This window comes from Pinus tabuliformis, chromosome 2_2 (genome assembly GCF_031772625.1).
Source record: "Pinus tabuliformis cultivar Carrire ecotype Pingquan chromosome 2_2, CPIR1, whole genome shotgun sequence".
Taxonomy (NCBI): domain Eukaryota; kingdom Viridiplantae; phylum Streptophyta; class Pinopsida; order Pinales; family Pinaceae; genus Pinus; species Pinus tabuliformis.
This window is the reverse complement of record NC_142300.1, coordinates 335,534,368-335,542,852: the sequence shown is the minus strand read 5'-3', so window position 1 is coordinate 335,542,852 and position 8,485 is coordinate 335,534,368.

Sequence of the window (8,485 nt, the reverse complement as noted above, 5' to 3'; positions counted from 1 at the left end):
TTGATTTGGTCAATTGGATGTACATCTTTAACATTAAATTCAAAGGAGGTTTGCTTCTGATAATGTGCAATAGTTATGGGTTGTGGAATCTGAGCTTGTAAGAAATCCATCTACATATTACCCTTTTCAGAGTCAAAGACTAAAAGAAGTCTAGCTTGAGAACTAGAGGAATGTTCCTAGAATTGAGTATAAGTGTTTAACTTTAATTCCTCATTCTTCTTCTTAGTTTCACTGAAAACATGAAAAATATCATATTCTTTATCCTTCTGACTACCTTCACTGATCTGAATCACCTGTTGTTCATGAGATGTGGTGGAATGAGTGGGAGACTGAGTAGATTATCCACCAAACTATGTGAAAAGAGATGTCTCTCCAAGTCCATCAAATGTTGTTTTTTGTGGCTCATTAGTTGCACTGACCTTCAAAGAGACCTTAGGCCTCTTCTTTCTGTGTACAATTATGAACCCTTTACTTGATGCTTCTTCTGTAGGGGATGACTATTCTTCCCTTCCTTGTTTGGCTGTCTTTTCTTGTGCAAGTGGAGTTTTTTATATTTGAAGTAGAGACTGCCTACTCTTCAGCTTCTTGAAGGGTGTTTTCCTTACATTCTAAAATATTTTTGTATTGTTCAATCTCAGGCCTGGCTGTGTGATGATATGGAGTGAATTTATTTTATACTCTGAGTTTTGAAATCATTCCCATTGGGTCATAAGACCAAGTAAAGATGAGGCCAAACTTCATCTCTTTCAATAACCTGTCTGCTTCTTCTCCTGTTGCTCTAGTGTTACAAATGAATGGACCAACCTGAGCTTTTAGCTTAAACTGTGATTTCTTCTTTGCAGCCACAAACTTCATCTTCATTGAGCCTCTACCTAATATATTCTAATGCAAAAATTCTCATAGGGAGGTACTTTGGCAGCTTGTAAGGTGGAAGCTCACAGCCAAATACTCTGATCTCTGTATAATTTTGGTGAAGATGCCAATCTCCTATTGTGGCTTGATCAACTAGCTGAAAAACTTTTACAATTTCATCACTAATCCTAGGTTCTGGAGTACTGCTTAGAAGATTAATGGTTGGATGAACAAACAATTCTATGAACTATTTATATGAAAATTCTTCTTTCTTCTTCATTTCGATAGAAATCCAAAAGATAACTGATTGTTGGTTCCCTTCTTCATATTTCTTCTGCAAAGTGAATGGAAACTTGTCTCCCTGAAAATAGATAAAAAGATATACAAGTACTGAAGCATACTTGAATACTTCTTCAGTATTGAACTGGACAAATTGTTCATGAATGGCCTCAGCTAGAAATTGACTAAAGTTAAAAAGAACAGTGGGTTTGGAACCAACAGAAAAGATAGACAAGAAACCAATGATGGCTTCATCTACATATTGATCAGAATAGTAACCAAGGAGATAAGAGAGAATGGTGGTAATTTGCTTGGTTCTATTTGGGAATATAGATGAATCATAGGGAGGGTTTCTTTTAGGCAGAGGGCTATCTACAACTAGGAAAAGTTCTAGGGTTTGAGCTCTTTTAGTGAAATCCAGCTTCTGATAGGCTTCTATTAGGCTTTCATGAGAAAAAGGATGGGTTGGTACAATAGTTGGGGCTTGCAACATCTGGTCAATGGACTGGGCATTGATGGAGCATAGGATTTCTCTTATAGGTGAGATAATAGCTCTTTGACTGGTGTTTTCGGGAAAAGTGTCTATTCAGAACGACCCTATCCCATTGGGTTGTGACAGAGACCTCAGAAACAAACAAAGAAAACTACTCTTGTATTCTTCTTTATGAACCATAAACGAAGATGATTAAGATGAACCGACCTGTGTCTTGCGCTAGTTGTTCGATCCAATCTCTCTTCTCTTTGCTAGCTTCCAACGATCTGCTCCCTCACTTGCCCAGCATCACCAAGTTCCTGCAAGTTCACAGAAGAGAGAAACTACACAAAGACATAGATTTATGTTCATAAAAAGCTTAGGATCAGATTTAAGCTAAACATACAAATATAACACACATCAGATATACAAGCATGTAGGAGAAACTCAAGTAGTTTTATTGATAAAACAAGAAGATCCAGGAGGAGTTACAACTGATGATTCCTGATCCCGCATCAACCTCCCAGCATAGAATCCCTTCTTCACCTCCAACAAAGCATAAATCACCCAATACTCTGATATCTATCACAAAACCAATAGCAATTCTCTGCAATGTACAAAATTCTAGCCTCCCGGATCTCTTGGTGAGGGATCCATATATAGATGTATGCAAAGAGGATGAGTCAGCTCATGAATTGATTAGTGGCTTCTCTCTGTCAGTTCTTGCTTCCACTTGGAGACTGAGAGCCTCTTACTCATCACTGGTCGAATTCAGTGAGGCAAGTGTCATTGGAGAAGATTCTGGAAGCTTCCATTGTCTCTCCACCTCGTTGAATGACTCTGCCACTTGTCATTTCCCGCTCAACGCACCCTGGTAGTGCATTCAAGTGCGTTGCAACACACCTAGCCAGTGTATTTGGGTGCTTTGCAACGCAGCCAGCTAGTGGAGCACTTGAAATGATCCTGTTTTGACTAGTTTTGAGCAGTTTCTAGTGGAAAACTTCTGGGAGAAGTTGTAATTTGTTGACCTTGTTTCTTTAGGAGCTGGAACAACACTTTTAGGGACTTAGGATCCCTTGGTTTATGGACATTTCATGCTTATAGCTGTAAGGCACAAAAATGTCTATAACAGTTGCCCCCTAAAGTATGAGGCCATTTATCGGGTGAAATGCTTTATTAGGAGGATCCGAAGTTCTTCTGATGTTGGGGAGGAGACCTGTAATAAGATACAATACAATACATTATCTTCATACTGTTTTCATGATCTAGCTAAGGCGAGCATTCCCATGCTCAGCTTTATAAATTCATTTTCATGTACATTGGACAGACAATCGTCTGATGGTAGATTGATGATTCTGATGAAGTCATCATCCTTTTGGTAGGATGATTATCTGTGCTGCAATGCTGTACATTTCAAATGTCTTTATTTTTCCTGAATATATATCGCAGCCCAGATGGATGAAACTAGATCCGGGGTCTTCAATCTCGTCCGATCTTCACTCTAAGTACAAGTCGATCCATGTGAGAAATGTTTTGAAGTCGAACATGGAAAGACATCGCTTGATTACCAGTCAATGATGTAAACTGTTAACAAGCGCGAGAGGAATCACCGATAATGATAATGACCCTCAAGGTACTGCAATACAATTCACGTGGTGTGAATAAAGGACTCGGCGTCGAACACCACACAAAATCTTTCGGTCGAAGGTCATTGATGTATACTTGTCGCCGGAGGTGAGAAACTTGCCATTGAGGCATGCAAGCTTCAAAGTACTGGAGGGGTGTTCCTAGATCAACTTCTTGGATAATGAGCTGATGTCGACAAGAAGTGATCTGTCAAAGGAGGGCCTTAATGAATCCCACATCGATGACACGGAATGGAGCAAATGATTTTGATGGAGGTGAAAACGATCTGGTGATATACGGTTCAGGGTGGCGGTCATGAAAGAATGAAGTATAATGTATGGTAGTGGATGGGACACGGGTGACTTCTCTGGATGACTTCTCTTGAACATGTCGGCGACACTTATGTGATGGATCGGTAGCATTTACCCCAAATGTGGATGGTATGGCGTGACCATGGTGATGTGACCGGTGAATGAAACAACCCAACCCGACCCTGGTACGGAGTGGAAGTGTCATGCTCAAGAGCGACTTGCTACCAATAAAGTTTCTTTGAGTTTTCTTCCCAATTTTTCCCCAGTCATTTCTGACCAGTACCTTTTTATTTTTGTCAAGCTTGAAGAGGATAACATATGCTTGTTCTATAATTTTCCCTTCGAGCAAAGCCATCGCTATGTTTTAACGAGCCTAGCGATAGTGAAACTCGTTCTCGCCTAAAGACAAGTTTGTCGCTATTAATCTTTTTAACGAGTTTAATGACAAAGATAACTCAGTCCTTTTCATTTTTAGAGAGTTTGAAAAGGTACGTAAAGGTAACTCCAAAGTTCCTTTTTCGTCATCTAACCCCTTAAGCCCGAAAAAGTATAAAACAATACAGAATGGATGAGTTTTCGATAGTTTTAATGAGCCGAACAAAACAAGCGCTCGATATTTTTGTGCAATAATCCCTCAGGTCCAAAAAGATTAAAATCTAGAGGAGGGATAGCACTTCCGATCGCTTTAACGAGCTGGAAGGCCAAAAATCGGCAATCTTTTCATATTTTACGAGTCAGATGAAAAGAGCTTAAAGGAGACTCGTCTTTTGAGGAACGAGTGATAAAATGGGTAGCAGCTGATTCCAGGTAAGGTTTGGAATTTTCCAATCACGACAGTGTCACAAGGATGGCTAGTGAAATCACTCTTCGCAGCTGTTCCTCAAAATGGGTAAACAATCAAATGGAGGTGAATGATTGGCCAATGGAAAAGTGGAGGTGACGGTGCAAACACGACCAAGGCTTTAATGGCTGAAATGTTTCATTCACGGTGGTTATTTACTGGGGGGATAGTTCATTTTTTAACAAGCTTAAACGCGGGTGGAAACATTTGCTCGGTCTTATGTTTATTTTTTAACGAGCTTGAACTATGTACTAAAACTGCTCGATAAGTTTGCATGCCCCCAGTATAATAACTCAAATCGAGGTGCATGCCCCCCAAGCTTCATTGCATTCAACTCGGTGGTTGGAATGAAGGTTTACCTTGGAGATCTTCGAAAGACTCGACTTTGATTTTACGAGATCGTAATCAAAGAATCGATTTGGAAAGGGAGTCGTTTCATTTTTTAACGAGGTCGACACGAGATAAGAACCGTCCTCGGCATTCACTGTATTTACAGTATTTGATAGAAAATAAAAAACTGAAGGATGATTAAGGTTGCTGGAATAATCTTCGTGGTAATCCGGAAGATGGGAGTGATGGTGGTAATCTTCCCATGGTGCCTCTTCTTTCATCATTGATTGAATGATTCCTTTGTTTGTAGAATGTACATGCGACGAAGGATTTGAAGAGGTGCCATATTCGTTAGACCTATCTATCCAAACACTCGATGAGCGCTGATTTGGGGTTGCCCCCCAGGCCAAGAAAATTGATTGCTACAATATTTCTAAAATGGCGATGATCCATGCCGACAAAATGTTCAGGAATCTTCCGAATCCATTAGATATAGAAGATTTCATATTGTAGGTTTCCACTGTGGCCACTTCCGCCAGATTACTCGGAGGCGGTAGGGAAAAAGTACCCATTAAGGCAGGGTCTTTTAGGAGACCTACTCCGATATTTTGAAGTGAATGATTGCTTCCATGGATCATTGGAATGCTTCCCGTAACTTGTGAACTGTTGGGGAGAAATGTTTGTTGGTCGACGATTGTAATTCCTCCTTGAAAGGGAAACGCAATCTTCCTGAAGTAGGTCGACACAACTGCGGCCATGGCATATATCCAGGGCCTTCCCAGTAGGATGTTGTAATCGAGGTTTCCGTCAATTACTTCAACATCAATTTCTACTGTTTTGCCCCCTAGTTCAACTTGCAAGTTACTTAAAATCCCATATGGGGTGTATGATCGTCCATCAAATGCTTTTAACGTCGTTGACGATCTCGACAAGGGTGGTGAGCCTAAATTTTTCCAACAACTCATCGACATAATACATGTAGATGCCCCCTCATCAATAATTGTTCGATGAACAGTTTTGTTGAGGGCTTTCACTTGAATAAGGAAAGCTAGTTGAGCTGGTAACTGAGGGTCATATCCTTTATGATCAAAGGCCACAAGATTGGAATCTATTGGGTCAATCCCACCTATTGCTGATAATAAAGCTTGCTTTTGGGAGGGGTAATTTTGCGGTACCTCAAGTGTCGACATAGCGGACGGCGATTGGGCCAGGTCCTGTACTATATTATAATTCTGTGCTACTTTTGCACGAGGATTAAATGTCGATTTGTGTACTACTCCCTTTGGCGACTTTATCATTGGCTCAGGAATGATGGGTGGCACAACTTCGGTCAAAGTTGTTGTCGAACTACTAGGTTGTTCATTAGCCTTGTTATTCGACAGCTGTGGATTCCCGTAATCTTTATTCCTTGTCAAAGCATCATTTTGTTGCTCTGAGATAGACAACATAAGCACTTGGGATTGGGAAGCATTTTGATTAGCAACCAGATTTGTTCCTGGATTTGGAAATGGATCAGTTAACACTGCTGAGGTTTTCGAACTCTTAAAGAATTTCTTAAGCTCAGCTTTGTACGGACATTCTGAGGTCCAGTGATCCTCATCGCATATATGGCATGGAGTTCTTGGTTTCCTATTTCCAGGAGGGTTTGAAGAAGATTTTTCAGGTGATGATTCATCCTATTTCTTCTTCTTCCCTTTGCCTTTCTTCTTGTTTCCTGGTTGTTTGGTTTCTTTGCCCTTATCTGTCAATACGGCATTTACTTCCGAAGCAAGAAGTTCGTCTTTTGCATTTTGACCTGAAATCTTACGGGTCTTTTTGGATGTGGCCCTTGTCGATTTCGTGTATGTCGTGCCAATCACGCCATTGCCGGCATGAGAGTCATTGTTTGATTTAGGAGGAGGAGGAATCGAGGATTCCGGTTTAGGGGCGTTAGGTATTTTGTCATAGAGCATGCCGGACTGAGTGTAAATCAAATCCAGATATTGTGCACGAGCGATCACTTGCTCTTCTATTACGACTCCCCCCTTTGCCACATCTTCTGTGATGGAAGGCAGTAATGACTTGATAAACCATTCAGCTAATAGCTGATCGGGAACGTACGTTTTTACCATCCTACGACGACGTTGCCACTCATGTATATGATCAGATATGTGAGTGGCTGTTGTCTGTTTAAAGTTGGTAAGCAGTTCTGTTCCTATTTCATACCTTATCGGTAATTGAAAATGGGTTAAAAAGGTTGTGGCTAAGGTACTGAAGTTGTCGAACGAAGCTCTAGGCAATTCAATGTACCATTTTGCTGCCGGACCTGTTAATGTCCTTTGAAAAAGGCGAAGCCTTATCGAATCATCATTTAAAGTGTTTGATGAACACCATAGATGAAATGTCATCACATGATTCGATGGATCCTCACCCAGATTTCCATTAAATTTAGGAATATCTGATGGTAGTTTATGCGGAATCGCTGGCCACCAAGGGGCGTAAGCAATTGGATCGTTTGTTAACCGATTTAAATCAGGTAACTCTAAGGTTGCCACGAATGGTAACTGTTGATTCAGGTTAGGTGAAGCATACCCAGGATACGATGGGATCGCCTGAGCAATTGGTCTTTGCATACCGGCATAATGCATTTGATGCTGGTATGTTTGGTAAGGTTGGTGGACTTGACCATTATAAAATGGTTGATTTTGACCGTTTTGAATGTACGGCTGTCCACTGTTTGCAAAGATCTGTTGCTCAGCACCTTGGTATACTTGTTGGAATTGTGGTTGTTGGTATTGCACTAGCCACGGTTGTGAAGCCATGTGATGTTGCCCGATACTAACCGTTTGACCAAGGTGAGGGGTAATTGTACCCGTCTGGGCCTGTGTTGCCCCACTAGTTGGCGATTGTGGTTGAGTCGTAGGGTCAATGGGCTGTTGCATTACAACCTGAGAAACTTGAGGTTAACACACAACAGGCAACGCTTGAACTTGCGACACAGTCACAATAGCTGGCGTAGTGGGTATGTTCGACACAGGTACGCATTGTTGCATCGAATATACAACCCTTGGTTGTTGAGGTAGTATAGGTACCCAACCACTTGAGGTAATTCCAGTATAACCTGAATGTTGTTGTGAACTCCCGTATGGATATCCTCTCGAAGGTGGTAATGAAAGGGCGTACTGCCCCCCATACGGTGGTAATCCAGAACTCAAGGGGATTGTTTGCCCTTGGGGACCGGACTGCCCAAATTGACCTCCAAACAGATCAATTTGTTGAGAATCAACATAAGAGTTTCCGGATATCATTTCGGATGAACAAACAGGAACAGACCAGACTGTCGAAATAGCCCCTGGGTGGGCTCCTTCTAGCGGTTGTGAGCTAGTTGGAACAGATGGTATGCCGGCGAACATTGTTGGAATGACAATAGGGAGTTCTACCGTCGCTGTGTCAGAAGACATAGTCCTAGATGTTTACGGTTGTTCAGACATTTGTAGTCTATCCAAAAGATTACCTAGCGATTCTACAGGAACTTCCGCTGGTGGTAGACTAACTTCTGATGTCGAAGGAAATAGAGTGATCCCAACTCCAAAATGTGTTGGAGTACTTGCTTGTGGATCTTCTACAATTTCCTATATCGCAATCAAACCAGGTGGAAGGGAAAGACCGTCAGGTCCGTAAAACATTTCTGGTGCCGAAGAGGCAGCGACGGATGTTTGAAGAGTAAGACTCTCTGAACCGGTTATGGATGGAACTGGTTCAGTAACACAAGTGCTTGTTCTCAAACTAGGATCA